The sequence below is a fragment of the Dasypus novemcinctus genome, chromosome 12 (assembly GCF_030445035.2).
Source record: "Dasypus novemcinctus isolate mDasNov1 chromosome 12, mDasNov1.1.hap2, whole genome shotgun sequence".
NCBI lineage: Eukaryota > Metazoa > Chordata > Mammalia > Cingulata > Dasypodidae > Dasypus > Dasypus novemcinctus.
The window spans coordinates 14,155,953-14,172,895 of NC_080684.1; the positions used below are offsets into that span (position 1 = coordinate 14,155,953).

General features: G+C 38.7%; 1 pseudogene; it reads left to right on the forward strand.

The window, feature by feature from the left end:
- Positions 1-1,466: 1,466 nt before the first annotated feature.
- On the forward strand, positions 1,467-5,328 carry LOC139436197 (tigger transposable element-derived protein 1-like; annotated as a pseudogene).
- Positions 5,329-16,943: the final 11,615 nt, after the last annotated feature.

Here is a 16,943-nt window from a genome sequence, read left to right on the forward strand (position 1 = left end):
TTGCTTAAAGTCAACAGATGATCTACAAATTACCTTCACAGTAACACCTAGATTCCAATTTAATTAAATAAATTAGCCTAGCCAAGGTGACACCTAAAACCAACCATCACAGGGAGTAACACTGAGGTGAAGTCCTGCAGGCAAAGCAGAAATTCAACGATTGGAAGATGGAGACGGAGGCATGCCTGGAGCTGAGAGGCTTTGGCACGTTGTGTTTGCTGAGGTTGGAGCACAGGCTGAAGAGGGGTGTTTCCTAACACCATAGCCGATTTTTAAAAAAATACAACTCATTCTACACTGTTACTCAAGTTGTTGTCTTCTCTTTTCTAAAGAGACTTTAATAATACAAGGCTACATATAAAATGAGAGCTATAATAGTATTACCAGTCAAAAGGCAGTGAAGAATAATTCCAAATGATAAGCGTTCAATTCAACCAATGTTAGTGGGCGGTTAGTTTGTATGCATGTATATATGTATCTAGCATCTACTATGTCCCAGGCTCTGTTCTAGATGTCAGGGAGACAAAAGGGGCAGGTGAGATCTCAGCCCTTGGCAGATTTACATTACCCAGAGGGGGAAGGGGCAACAAGAGGCTTGAAGAGATAATGAGGCATTAAACACAACAAAAAGTGGGGCGTTTCCATTCTCTAGTGCTAGCTTGCCCTCTACACCCATTCTAATCATTATAAATGCAAAAAAACATTGTCTGTGTGATAGGCATCATTTCTGTAGTTTTCATTTTAAATATATTTCCCTGTTTACCAGTATCATGTAAATTATAAACAAGAATAGCAATATTAATCTTTTTCTAACGGAGAGGCAGTAAATTGACAATGCTCTTGAAACAAACCTCATGGGTTCGTACCTCATAGCTGAGTGGCCTTGGGCAAGCTAATTAATTTCTCTGTACCCCAATTTCCCCATCTGTAAATAATAAAACTTACTTTGTCAGGTTGCCATAGGAGTAAATGACTTAATGTAGTTAGAGCAGAACTAAGCACATAACAAGTACTAATAAATACCACCTATCATTATTACTGAAATATTAACAAACCTGTACAAGCATACCTTGTTTTATTACACTCCACTTTATTGCACTTCATAGATACTGTGGGGGTTGTTTTGCTTTGTTTTTTACAAATCAAAGGTTTGTGGCAACCCTTCGAGCAAGTTCATTGGTGCCATTTTTCCCACAGTGTGGGCTCACTTGTGTCTCGGTGTCACATTTTGGTAATTCTCCCAATACTTCACTCTTTTTCATTATTTTTGTATCTGTTATGGTGATCTGTGATCAGTGATCTTTGATGTTACAGTTGTAATTGTCTCGGGAAGCCGCCAACTTAAATGCCGTGTGTGTCCTGACTGCTCTCAGACCAGCCGATCCCCCATCTCTCTCCCTCTCCTTAGGCCTCCCTATCCCCTGAGCTACAACAATATTGAAATTAGTCCAATTAATAAACCCACAATGGCCTCTAAGTGTTCAAGTGAAAGGAAGAGTCCCATGTCTCTCACTTTAAATCAAAAGCTAGACATGATTACACTTAGTAAAGAAGGCATGTCAAAAGCTGACAGTGGCCAAAAGCTAGGCCTCCTGCGCTCATTAGCCGAGTTGTAAATGCAAAGGAAAGAGTCTTGAAGAAAATTAAAAATGCTACTCTGGTGAACACATGAGTTATAAGAAAGCAAAAGTGCCTTATTGGTGATAGGGAGAAAGTTTTAGTAACCTAGATAAAAGATCAAACCAGCCATAACACTGCCTTTAGAAAAAGCCTGCCCCAGGGCGAGTTCCTAATTCTCCTCAGTTCTGTGCAGGCTGAGAGAGGTGAGGAAGGTACAGAGGAAAAGTTTGAGGTTTAAGAAAACCTTGAACTTTGAGGTTCATGACGTTTAAGAAAAGCGCCCATCTCCATGACATCAAAGTGCAAGGTGAAGCAGCAAGTTATCTAGATGATCTAGCTAAGATAATTGATGACAGATTTTCAATATAAATGAAACAGCCTTCTGTTGGAAGAAGATGACAGCGAGGACCTCCATATCTAGCAAAAAGAAATCAATATCTGGCCTCAAAGCCTCAAAGGACAGGATGACTCTCTTGTTAGTGGCTACTGCAGCTGGTGACTTTAAGTTGAAGCCAGTGCTCATTAACCATCCTGAAAATCCCAGGGCTCCTAAGAACGATGGAACAATAAAGCCTGGATGACAGCAGATCTGTTTATGACATGGTTGACTGAATATTCTAAGACCTGCTCAGAAAAAAACGATTCCTTTCAAAATATCACTACTCACTGACAAGCACCTGGTCAATCAAGAGCTCTGACGGAGATGTACAACCAAACTCATGTTTTTCATGCCTGCTAACACACGTCCATTTGCAGCCTATAGATCAAGAAGTCATTCCGACTTTCAAGTCTTATTATTTAAGAAATACATTTGTAAGACTTTATTTAGATAGTGACTCTTCTTTTTTTTTTTAAGATTTATTTTTTATTTCTCTCCCCTCCTCACCCCCAGTTGCCTGCTATCTATGTCCATTCGCTGTGTGTTCTTCTTTGTCTGTTTGCATTCTAGTCAGCGGCACTGGGAATCTGTGTTTCTTTTTTATTGCATCATCTTGCTGCATCAGCTCTCCATGTGTGCAGCACCACTTATGGGGAGGATGCACTTTTTTCGTGTGGAGCGGCTCTCCTTGAGGGGTGCACTCCTTGAGCGTGGGGCTCCCTTACGCGGGGGATACCCCTGCATGGCACGGCACTCCTTGCACACATCAGCAATGTGCATGGGCCAGCTCCACACAGGTCAGAAGGACTTGGGTTTGAACCCTGGACCTCCCATATGGTAAGTGGATGCTCTATCAGTTGAGCCAAATCCACTTCCCTAGATAGTGACTCTTCTGATGGATCTGGGAAAAGTCAGTTGAAAACCACCTGGAAAGGATTCACCATTCTAGATGCCAGTAAGAAATTTGTGTTTCATGGGAGGAGATCAAAATATCAACATGAACAGGAGTTTGGAAGTTGATTCCAACCCTCATGAATGACTTTGAGAGATTTAAGACTTCAGTGGAGAAAGTAACAGCAGATGTTGTGGAAATAGCAAGAGAAATAGAATTAGAAGTAGAGCCTGGAGATGTGACTGAATTGCTACAACCTCATGATAAAATTTGAACAGATGAGGAGTTGCTTCTTAAGAATGAGCAAGGAAAACGGTTTCTTGAGATGGAATCTATATCCTGGTGAAGATGCTGTGAACACTGTTGAGATGAAAATGTAGGATTTAGAATGTTACATCAACTTAGTTGATAAAGCAGTGGCCAAGTTTGAAAGGATTCACTCCAATTTTGAAAGATGTTCTAACCATGAGTAAAATGCTATCAAACAGCATTACATGCTACAGAGAAATCTTTCAGGAAGGAAGAGTCAATCAACGCAGAAAACGTCATTGTCGTCTTATTTAAGAAATTGCCACTGCCACCCCAACCTTCAGCAACCACGAACCTGACCAGTCAGCAGCCTTCAACGTCACGGCAAGCCCCTCCACCAGCAAAAAGGTTACGACTCACCGAAGGCTCAGGTGATGGCTAGCATTTTTTAGCACTAAGTTATTTTTAATAAAGGCATATACATTGTTTTAGACATAATGCTATTGCACATTTAATAGACTACAGTCTAGTGTAAACATAATTTTTATATGCACTGGGAAACCAAAAAATTCACGTGGCTTACTTTATTGCAGTGGTCTGGAACCAAGCCCGCAATATTTCTGAGCTATGCTTATACATTAATGGTTAGGCCAGTGTTAGAAGTAAATTCAAGTTTTGTAAACATGTCATGGAAAAGAATGCTGTGGAGGATTTTCTCCTGATGCATACTAGGTACTATGAATGGCTATACAATTTAAAAATAAGAGAAGCATCTCCCAGAAGTAGAGAAGAGGCATCTCAGTCCCAGCAGCACTCTGGAGGCCTGTTGACCCAGCGTTTGAGAGTTCTTCCCACCCAGCTGCACCATCCCAGTCATCCTGGACTGGTGGGTAAAATCATTCATCTTTATAGCAATAGGCAAAGCAAACTGTTTCTTAGCTTCTATGAACACTGCAGCTTTTCAGGTAGATTTAAAAAGTAGCCCTCTGCCATTAGCAATTGTTTCCCTGGTGATTTCACAGCCCCTTCATCCTCTTACAGCATTTTATTTCTGTACATCATCCACGTGTATATTGAGAAACCAGCAAAATGACGGGGATTGCACAATCAATCCCCTTAATCATCAATTAAGTTTCCATTTCGTTAGTTAGCCAACTGTTTTAGTTTCATAGTTGCTAAAACAAATACCATACAAAGGGTTGGCTTGACAGGAATTCACTGGCCATGATTTTCAGAGGCTAGCAGGTTTGCTTCCTCCCAGGTACCTTCTGGCTGGCCGGCTATCAAAGATGGTGTGTGGCCATGTCTTCTCTCAGGCTATTCCCCGTGGCTTCTCTCTCCATCTGATTTTCACTGGGCTCACCCAGTAATACACACTAAAGCCCAGCCTGCTTCAGTTGAGCCACACCTTAACTGAAGTAACAGCCTGAAGAGATCTTACTTAAATTAAGTCCAAATTCCCAGAATGCAGACCAAGACCATGTCCAAACTAGGATACAAAATTCAATCCACTACATTAACTGTATCATCCAAGTCAATGACTATTGAGTTTTCTCTTGTCCTCAGAGAGTTGGGAAGGCTGCACGAGATGATATTTGAGTTGGGTTTTGAGGAATAGGAACATATGTTGTGGACAGGTTTTGAGGGAGAAGGACAGAATATGCAAATTCTGCAGGGAGGAGGTAAGGGTGTGTGTAAGGTCTACAACGTTTACGGTCATGTTTCACCTACAAATGGACAACATCGCCCTAACCTGGGCTTGTTTGCTGGCTGCTGCTGAAGGAGATCACCTTTCCTGCCCTCTGGCCATTGCCTCTCCCCCTCCACCACCACAGACACACACAAAAGGGTGCACTCACAGTCACAAGCATGGGAGTCATGTTTTACAACCGAAAGAGGACAGACACTATTTGGTGAGGAAGCGACAAAAGGTGGAGAAAAGTATGTAATAGAAATCTAATAATTTTTAAACTAGTTTTGTGCCCTTAATAAAGAGAGGAGACTAAAGAAAAATCTGATGGATCTAGTCAAGAGTGACTGTGAGATTCTGGGCACAAAGGAGATGGCCCAGAGACTCAGGCAACAAAGCAGAGGACGCCAGCCGCTCCTCCCTCCCCGCTACGAAGAACTCAATACCTACTGGTGTCCAATGGTGGGAAGCCTTGGGACTTCCAGCCCCTTCAAATAAACAACACACCTAAGTAAAAAACAGGGTGCTTCCTGTGCGGTTGTAGCTCCAGACCATCTCTTCCTCTCAGACAGCCTCCACTAAGTCCTTCCTCCATACACTCAGACCTGAAGGACACCCCAAACCTTAAAGAGCAGTGAACTCTAGAGAGGAGAGGTGACTGACTTTGAGGACAGTACTACTTTTGTTTTTATATAATTCTTTTCTTAAAGAAGTAGGTTTACAGAAAAATCATGCAAGAAGTAAACATTACTTTTCAATCCTTAAGTTTTTAGTTTTTAAATTGGTTTTGAATGGTTTAAACTTTTAAAATGCATCAAACTATCACTTGGGGGAAAATAAACAAAAGGAAGACAATAGTATGGCTCTTCTCTGCAAGTAAGGATGTCAGATCTTTAGTTTCTTACTGTTGTGTTGCTAAAGGACAGATCAACAAAAGATAAATAGAAAGGGGTTATGAAGAAGACTCAATTGAGGGGATAGCAAAAACCCAGTGAAAAGAAATGATTAGAATGAACAGGAACTATAGAGGTAGAGAAAAGCTGATCTTTTTTTTCCCCCTTAGGAGAAGTTTCTGTAGACTGAGAGACAAGAAAGAAAATATAAACAACTTTCAACAGTAGAGGGATGTGGGAGGTTTAGAAATCCAAGGGTTGTCTGGCTTGGAGACAGCATTCACAGGGCCTTCTCACTCCACCTCGGCAGCTTGGGGGCAGCATTGGACACGGCCCAGCCTCCTCCCTGAACAGCTCCCTCCTGTCCGGGCTTCCTTGGTCTGTGGTGCCCTCTTTCTCTGTTCTCTCCTGTGGCAGCTTGAATCAGCCACAGGGGTTTAATTAGCACTCATGCAGACAATTCCCAAATCGGTATTTCCAGAGGTAACCTCTTGGCTGGGTCACATTCTTCATCTCTAATTCCCTGCTAGCACCCCACCCCAATACATTAAAAGACAACCCCTAAGCCCCTCACGCTCCTGTGGCCAATCCTATTAACCATAGCACCATTCTTCCCCACCAACAGTCATTTACTTAATTTGAAATACTAAATCTCTTTTCTCTCCTGGTGCCTTCCCCACTAAGACCATCAGTTGCTCAGATCTTTTGGTTCCCCTTCTCCTCTTCTCCATTTGAGCGGGGCCTCCATTTGAACGCTCCCTATAGCCTTGCATCTTTATAACCACAATAATCTCTCACCATTCAACTTCTGGTTGGCTCCCTCTCCAATTCACTTCACACATAGCTGGAAATCTTCTGGCAGCAAATTCATTCATTCGACAGAAATTTATTACCCATCGGCCCATGCCAGGAATTGTTCTAGGCCTGGGTGAGTCCAGAGACATTAAGACAAGGTCCCTCCTCTCCTGGAGCTTACACTCTAGTGTAATAAACAAGTGACCACATAATAAATAAAACTTCAGAAAAAGACAAGTGCTATGAGCGAACAGTAGCCTGTGGTATCACTCTGGGGGTGGAAATGATAACTTTGGGTAGAGTGGCCAAGAAAGACTTCTCTGGAGAAACAAGCCCGGGCTAAGGCCTGCCTGGAATGAAGGGCAGGTATTTTAGGAAGAGAAGCTAGAAAGTGGGAGAGGAATAGGCAGGGTGTGGTTCATGGGTGTGGTCTGGGTTTGACTCTAACTGGAAGGAAATCCACTGTAGGATTTTTAAGCAGTAGACAGGGCTGATCTAATTTCTAAATTACTCTAGCCACTAGGTAGAGAATAAATTGTAGGGGCCTGAGGCATGGCACAAGAAGGGAAGCAAAGAGAAACTTAGGAGCTATTAAAGCTTCCAAGTCAGAGAAGATGGTGGGTTGGTCCAAGGAAGTAGCAGCAAAAATGATGACAAATGGATTGAGATATAGAGCCAAGAGTAATTTGCGGATGTAATTTATTGTATTGTTTATCGTGCCTATTAGGCATCTGTGGTGGGGCTTATATATATATATATATTTTTTTTTTTTAAAAGATTCTTATGCAGATTAAACTCTTTTTTTAAAAAAATATTTATTTATTTATTTAATCCCCCCGTTCCCCCCCCCCCCCCCGTTGTCTGTTCTCTGTGTCTGTTTGCTGCGTCTTGTTTCTTTGTCCACTTCTGTTGTCGTCAGCGGCAGGGCAAGTGCGGGCAGCGCCATTCCTGGGCAGGCTGCATTTTCTTTCACGCTGGGCGGCTCTCCTTACGGGGCGCACTCCTTGCGCGTGGGGCTCCCCTATGCGGGGGACACCCCTGCGTGGCAGGGCACTCCTTGTGCGCATCAACACCGTGCATGAGCCAGCTCCACACCGGTCAAGGAGGCCCAGGGTTTGAACCGCGGACCTCCCATGTGGTAGGCGGACGCCCTAACCACTGGGCCAAGTCCGTTTCCTGGCTTATATTTTTAACATGTTTTCTCATAAACTTTTTAATGTTTTAGATTGAAAAATTCCAAGCATATACAATCTGAACATGGTTAAAAGGGGAAATTTTAGGTTGCATGTATGTTAGATATATGTTAGTAAAATAAAAACTTTTAAAAATAATATAATAAACTCCCACGTATCTACTGCCCATCTCCAACAACCATCAGCTTCGGCCAGTGATGTTTCAGCTCTGTGCTCATGTGTACACTTGTCCCTACATAGCCTGTCACCCCGCAGTGATTGTGTATTTTAGACTAAGTCCTAGACATCATAGCATTTTATCCATAAACACTGTGGTTTGTATCTAACACATGAACACAATTTTTAGAACATATCTGCAATATGATTTCAAACCTAATAAAATTAACACTAATTTCTCCATAGCATCTACTATCCAGTCATTGTTAAAAAATTTTCCAATAGCTTTATAAATGTCTTTTTACAATTGGTTTTTGTGGGCTTTTTTGAATAGTCAACACATTGCATTGATTAATTGGTCTCTTACATCTCTTAAGAACTGATAACTGTTCCCTTTTTCCTACCCACCCTCTTTTTTACCTTATAATGTTGAAGAAGCCAAGTTGTTTGGTTTGTAAAATTTCCCACATTTTGGACTGGCTAATTGAATTATTGCCCTGCATTAATTCTCCTGTATCCTGTACCAAGGTATCTAGAGCTAGAGGCTTGATTAGATTCAGGCCATTATTATTTTTTTGGCAACGATACCTCCCAGGTGATGCTGTGTCTCTTATTGCATTACATCAGAAAGCACTTAGTGTCTGATGGTCTTCCTTTTTTTGTTGTTGTTAAGATTGGTAAGTACATCCAGGTATTGTCAGACTGACCAATTTATTATGAAATTCTCCAATTTTTCACCCAGTGAGTTTAGCAGTCATTTATGATCATTGATGACTTAGATTCATTATTTCGTTGTAGGATATAAAATGTGATTTTCTAATGCTATCATTCTGTCAGCACTCAGTTGGAATTAATATACCATTAAAATAATGTTTTTCTTCAAAAGTATTTGGTAACTCTGAAATAAAGTTTATACTAGAAGTAAGGAAAACTGTTTTTCTTATTTATTGTTTTCAGAATGACGGTTTGGTGCCTAGCAACTTTCAAAAGTAACCAGTTGGTTTTGTTTTGTTTTGTTTTTAAACATGGGTTTTTAATATTTTTTCAGCTCACTGCATTCAAGATTCTTTTTGATGCTCAAATGGTCCCACCTGTGACCAGCAGGAATCCCTTCAAGTTAGCTCCTGAGTCCTTTTTTTTTCCCTGATATTTATTTCATAAATGTAATTATTCTTCTAAAACATATTAAAATAGAAAACATGTTTTTTTGAACAATTTATACAAAGAAAATACCAATATAGTAATAAAAATACTGAAAATATATGAAAAGCAACAGAACATTAGAGAAATTACACTGGCAAAAATTCTAGGAATATATTTTTGTTTTTTGTAATTGTACAATAAAGTGCTATTGAATCCAGTTAAAATTAGTGGTAAGATATAAAAACAGTTATGACATTATTATGAAATTTGAGGCTAAGTATACCAGCAATCACATTTTTAGGCTACTTGCAAATCAATTTAATATTTCATTAATGTTTTCATTAAAAATCTATGAATTTCTATTCCCAAGTGAAAACAAAAATCTAAATCTAAATGTTGATCCTTGGTAAATTTGGTCACGAACAGCCGATGAGGTGATTAAAAATATAGTTCTTAATTATAAAAACGTAAAGTATAGAGTACCAAAAATAATCAAACAAATGTGATTAAAATCAAAGGGATACAGAATAAAAGCAAATTTAATTATATGTTTAAAACAAATACAAAAGTTTAGATACCTTTGATTTTATAGTTAATTTTCAATGATTCTACCTAGTCTCATTTTAATAGTCTCTTTGCTTTCTGGCATTTACTTTATCCTATTGCACACATATTATGGTTTCAAAATAACAATACCAATGTTAAGACTATTATTACTAAGTGCAGTTTAAAATTTCTTTGCAATCCTTTTTGTCCTTAGGATATATTTTACTGAAAATTTATTTTCAAATTACATGTGTTTTTAAAGTCATGTGAAGTAATCCTTTTCTATGTAATACAAATCCACAAATTTGAAATACATTTGTTTCATTTTTCTTCATTTTATGTCTAAGTTTTAGGGATTGCACTATTTGTTGTTACTGTTCTGTTTGTTTTTATACTAATATTTACATGGTTCTAAGGCCCAACTATTAAAATACATTCAGAAAAGTCCAATATCCATTTTTATCTCCTCTACCCTGTTAATTCCCTCCTCGTCCCCCACCAGAACCATTTTCAGTAGTTTTTTGTTTATCTTTCATTGTTTATTAATATATGCAAATTATATTAATATATGCATACACTATCCCCTTCTTAGATAAAAAGTAGCGTATTATAGACCCTTGATTTTTTTTTACTCAATGTATAGAGGTCATCTTCCTTCTTTTAATCACTGCATGGTAGTCCATTATGTGACTGTATGATCATTTATTTCAACTACTCTCGTACTGATGGACATTTGAGTTGTTTTCTATTATGCTCTAATAAATAGGGCTACCACAAATTTCCTTATAAATATGTCATTTTGTATTTCTCCTACTGAGTCTTTGGGAAAGTCTTCTTTAAGAGGAATTGTTGGGTCAAAGCATAAATGCTTATGTAATACTGCTAGATATGGGAGTGCCTATTTCTCCAGTCTTAGCCACAGAGTATAGGTGTTAAACTCTTGGATTTTTGTTGATCTGATAGGGGAGAGATAGTATTTTCATGTAGTTTTAATTTTCTATTTCTATGAGCAAGGTTGAGCATGTTTTCATATCTTTAAGTGCCATTTGCATTTTATTTTCTTACGAACTATTATACACATCTCTTGTAAAGCTTTATAAGGTTGTTCATTTTTTTCCCCTCGATTGTAGAAATTCTTTATATATTGAAGGTACTAACCCTTTGTCTGTGATAAAAGTTGCAAATAATTTCCCAAACGTCACTTGTATTTTTGTTTTCCTTTTATTGTTTGTTTGGGTTTTTGGCCATGAAGAATTTTTTAAAATGTAGCCAAGGTTATCAATTTTTCCTTTAATTTAGGGAAATTTCCCTCAGTCACATATTGTAAAGAAATTTGTTCGTGTTTTCTTCTAGTATTTGTATAATTTTATTTTTTACATTTAGATCTCTTATCCATTTAGAATTTATACTAGTATATGGTGTGAAGAATGAATCTATTTTTATCTTTTTCGTATGATTATCTAGCTGTCCCAATATCACATACAAATCCCCCTTATTTTGTCTGGCCAATTTGAGATGCTGCCTTCATCATGGTCTAAATTTCCAGATGCAGTTATTTCTAAAGTTTCTATTTGGCTCCATTAATTTGTCTGTTTCTTTACGTGCCAACATAATTCTCTTCCAATTATAGAGACTTTGTAATATGTTTTAAGATCTAGTACCCATCATTGTTTTTCTTTTTTAGGATTTTCCAGACTATTTCTGCTTCATTGCTTTTCCAAGTTATATATATAATCGACTTGATTAGCATCAAGAAAAAAATTGATACCATATGCATTATTAGAATATGTATCTTTATAAAACTGAGACTTCTTATCCAAATTCATGTTATATCTTATTACTTGTTCATGTCTTCTTTTGTATCTTTTAGGAATATATAAAACACCATAAAAGTTTTCTGCATACATGTTTTGGACATTTCTTATTAGATTTATGCCTTGGTACTTTTATTGTTTTTGTTGTAAAAGAAGTCTTTATATCGTCTATCAATTATTGGTTTTATATACAAAAGCTATTGCTTTCTATATATTTATTTTATAACCTGCTACTTTACCAAATTATCTTAAGTGTTTTGGTAGATTTTTAAAATTTATTTATTTAGTTAGTTTTTTAGTTTTCCAGTTTTATTTTTTTTTCAGTGTTATAATAATATAATCTGTAAATAGTTACCTGTTCCTTTCTAATCATATGCCTCTCTTTAGTGGCACTGAATGATAATTTCAAAATGATTTTAGGAAACGGATTTGGCCCAATAGATAGGGCGTCCACCTACCACATGGGAGGTCCGCGGTTCAATCCCCGGGCCTCCTTGACCCGTGTGGAGCTGGCCCATGTGCAGTGCTGATGTGCGCAAGGAGTGCCCTGCCATGCAGGGGTGTCCCCCGTGTAGGGGAGTCCCACGCGCAATGAGTGCGCCCCAGAAGGAGAGCCGCCCAGCGCGAAAGAAAGTGCAGCCTGCCCGGGAATGGCGCCGCACACGGAGAGCTGATGCAACAAGATGACAACAAAAAGAAACACAGATTCCCGGTGCCACTGATAAGGATGGAAGCAGTCACAGAAGAACACACAGCGAATGGAGAGAGCAGACAACTGGGAGGGGGGAGAGAAATAAATAAAAAATGAATCTTTAAAAAAAATGATTTTAAATCACAATGGTGATCCTGGCCATCCTTCCCTTGTTTCTGACTTTGACAGGTATTATCCCATTAAGTAAGATGCTGGTTTTGGAGCTGAGATACACATGATTTGTGGATGCATTCTTAATTCCCAGTAACTCTGTCATTCTCTTCCCACTGAGGCTGAAATGATATTTCAGGACTAGAGCAGAAATGAACGAGAATGGTTGCTTTTCAAGTTGTAATGTGCAAACAGATCACTAGGCATCTTGTTGAGGTGCAGGTTCTGATTCAGCAGGTATGGGGGAAGAGGAAGACTGAGATATTGTGATGTTACAGCTCACATTGTCATGTAGTTCCTGCACTCCACTGAGAAAGTATCCTGGAGCATATAACAGGGAATAGAAAAGCCCAGGTGATTCAAGAGAGAATCCAAGGAAGGAAGAGAATGCAAGGGCAACTGCAGCTAACTAGTGCATTACAGCAAGCAACTCACAGGCACAAAGGCTAAAGTTCCCGCAAAACAAGGCCTTTTGCAGAGACCAGACAGGCTTGAAGGACTTCAAGATAAGTTCTTTCTGATGCTGGAATAAGAATTTATTGTTGTTCTTGGGTCTGAATTTAATAAATGAAAAAAACATATTGCATGGACATGAAGCAGAGCATTCATCATCCATCCACCCATCTATTCTGCAAATGTGTCCTGTGCTGGGATAAAATGAATAAGACAGAAATGTGTCACCCTTATGGAGCTTAAATAACGTCTATCTGCAATGGTACTTTACACAGGGTCATATATTTGATTTGTTAAATGTCCACATAATTTTGATTCTCAATTCTTGTTGAGTCACAACTTTTCAGCATATATATCATTCAGGTATTTAATTCTGTGAAGCCAACATCACCCTAAGACCACACCAGGGAGCCAAGAGTGCCTACAACTGCAAACAGGAGAATTGCATCCATCATCCAAGTGGAATCTAAGCCCCCTCTCAATACAGAGGTGGAGTGGATGTAATCATCCCAGGGTCCACAGAATGGAGGAATAGGGTATGGATTAGAGTGGACTTAACTGATATTCTATTCTGGAACTAATGTGATTAGTAATGGGAGTAAATGTAGCACTGAGATGAAGAAAGTGGCCATGGTAGTTGCTGAGGGTGGGGAGTGGGAAGAAGAGATGTGATGAAGGGACATTTTCAGGACTCAGAGTTGTCCTGGGTGGTACTGCAGGGACAGTTACTGGACATTATATGTCCTCCCATGGCCCACCGGGTAGACTGGGGGAGAGCGTAAACTTATATGTGGACCATTGACCATGTGGTGCAGCAGTGCTCAGAGATGTATTCACCAAGTGCAATGAATGTCCCATGATGATGTAGGAGGTTGATGTTATGGGAGGAGTGGGGTAAGGGGGGTCGGGGGGTATATGGTGACCTCATATTTTTTTAATGTAACATTTAAAAAAAGAAAGAAAGAGCACATGAAAAACCACATGATCCTCTCAATTAATACAGAAAAGGCATTTACAAAATGCAGCACCCTTTCTTGATTAAAAACACTGCAAAATACAGGAATAAAAGGAAACTTTCTCAATATGGTAAATTGCACATATGAAAACCTACATTGTACTCATTGGTGAAAGATTGAAAACTTTCCTGCTGAGATCAGGAACAAGACAAGGGTACTCACCATGGTTATTCAATATTGTGCTAGAAGTTCTAGCCGGAACAATTAAGCTAGATAAAGAAATATAATAAAATGTACCCAAATAGGAAGGAAGAAGTAAAACTTGCACTATATGCTGATGATATGATCTTATATCAAGAAAATCCTAAAAAATCCATAGCAAACCTCCTAGACTAATAGACTAGTTCAGCAAAGTGATGGGATACAAGATTAATATGCAAAAATCAATAGCATTTCTATACACTACTGATGTGTAATCTGAGAAAAAAAATCAGGAAAAAAAATCCATTTATAATAGTAACTAAAAGAATAAAATATTTAGGAATAAATATAACCGAGAACATAAATGACCTATATTCAGAAAACTAAAAATCATTTCTAAAAGAAACCAAAGAAGACTTAAATAAGTGGAAGGACATTCCCTGTTCATGGATTGGAAGACTAAATATTGTTAAGATGTCAGTTCTACCCAAACTGATTTACAATTCACCACAATCCCAATAAAAATTCTAACAGCCCATTTCTTCAGAAATGTAAAAGCCAATTATCAAATTTATTTGGAAGGGTAAGGGACCCTGACTAGCTGAAGATGTCTTTAAAAAGAAGAATGAAGTTGGAGGACTCCCATGTCCTGACTTCAAAGCATTTACTTAGCTACAGTGGTAAAAACAGCATGGTATTACATAAAGAGAGTCAGATTGACCAATGGAACTGAACCGAGAACTCAGAAATCTCACATCTACAGTCAAGTGATTTTCAGCTAGACTGTCAAGCCCACCCTGCTGTGGCCAGAACAGTCTATTCAACAAATGGTTCTGGGAGAATGGATATCCATACCCAAAAGAAAGAGGAACCCTAACTCACATCTTATACAAAAACTAATTCAAAATGGATCAAAGACCCAGCTACATAATCTACAATCATAAGCTCCAAGAAGAAAATGTAGGAAAACATCTACTATAGAATTATTATGACTCTAGCAATGGAAGAAACTGTATCACTGATGTGGAGACAGTGGCCATGGGAGTTGCTGAGGTCAGGGAGAGGGAAAAAGAGGTGTGAGGTGGGGGCATTTTCAGGACTTGGAGTTGTCCTGAATGATATTACAGGGACAGATGCAGGACATCATATATCCTGCCATAACCCACTGAATGGACTGGGAAAGAATGTAAGCTACAATGTAAATTATAATCCATGCTGTGTAGCAGTGCTCCAAAATATATTCATCAAATGCAATGAATGTACCACAATGATGAAAGAATTTGGTAACGTGGGAGAAGTGAGGGTGGGGGTGGGGAGTGGGGGTATTTGGGATCCTCTTATGTTTTTGAATGTAATATTTTGTATAATCTGTATATCTTTTTTAAATTTTAAAAATGTGTATAAAAAATTAAAAAATAGAAGGATTTTTTAAAAATCTTGTGGAAGGCTGTAGTTTCTTAAACCTTACAACCAAGCACAAGGAACAAAAGAAAAAAATAGATTAATGGAACCCCCTCAAAATTAAACACTTTTGCACCTCACAGGACTTTGTCAAAAGGGTGAAAAAGCAGCTGACTCAATGGGAGAAAATGTTTTGCAATTACATATCCTATAAGGGTTTAATATCTGTGATAGATAGATACTACAACTCAACAATAAAAAGAACACCTGGTTAAAAAATGGCAAAAGACTTGAAAAGACAATTGTCCAAAGAAGAAATACAAATGGCAAAGAAAAAACATGAAAAAATGTTCAATATCACTAGTGATTAGGGAAATGTAAGTCAAAACTACAATGAGGTATCATTTCACATCTATTAGACTGCCTGCCATTAAAAAATAAGAGAACTTTAACTGTTAGGGAGGATGTGGAGAGATAGGAGCGCTTATTCACTGTTGGTGGGAACGTAGTATGGTACAGCCGCTGTGGACTGTTTGACACTTCCTAATGAAGTTGAATATAGACTTGCCAGGTGACTCAGCAATACATTACTAGGTAGATACCCAGAACTGAGAGCAGTGACATGAACAAACATTTGCACACCAATGTTCATAGCAGCGTTATTCACAATTGCCAAAAGTTGGAAACAGTCCGGGTGTCCATCAACTGATGAATGGATAAACAAACTGTGGTGTACATGATGGAATATTATGCAGCAGTAAAAAGAAATGAAGGTATGAGGCATATGACAGCATGGATGAACCTGGAGGACGTCATGTTGAGTGAAGCAAGCCAGGAACAAAAGGACAAATACTGTGTGATAGCACTATTATGAACCAAATATATTATGTAAACTCATGCAGTTAATAATTAGAATACAGGTCACCAGAAAATAGAACGAGTGTAGAGAATGGAAAGCTGATGGTTAAATCTGTGGGGAATTGATTAAAAAGTTGTTTATAAACCTTTGTAAATGAATAGAAATGGTGAAAGCACATCATAGTGTTTGTAACTAGCAGAGCTATTATATGGGTATGAGAGTGGTTGAAAGCATGAGATTTGGCTCAATGGATAGAGCGTCCGCCTACCACATGGGAGGTCCTCACGGCCTCCTGACCCGTGAGATGAGCTGGCCCACACGCAGTGCTGATGCATGCAAGGGGTGCCCTGCCACACAGGGGTATCTCCCACATAGGGGAGCCCCACGCACAAGGAATGCACCCCGTAAGGAGAGCCACCCAGTGCAAAAAAAGAGCAACCTGCCCATTGCTGATGCAGCAAGATGACGCAACCAAAAGAGACACAGATTCCTGGTGCCACTGACAAGCATACAAGCGGACACAGAAGAATAAACACAGCAAATGGACACAGAGAGCAGACAACTGGGAGCAGGGGAGGGGAGAGAAATAAAATAAACAAACAAACAAATAAATAAATCTAAAAAAAAAGAAAGGGTGAGACTAAGGTACTATATTATACTAGAAAGAAAGAAAAAGAATAGCAGCTATGTACAGGAGGGGAAGCATAGATTGAGAGGTGATGAGGTTTGCTTGTTTGTTTTTTACATTATTATTAGAATAATGAAAATGCTCTAAAATGATTGAAGTGATGAATGAAGAACTATGTGATTATACCAAATACCGCTAATTGTACACTGTGGA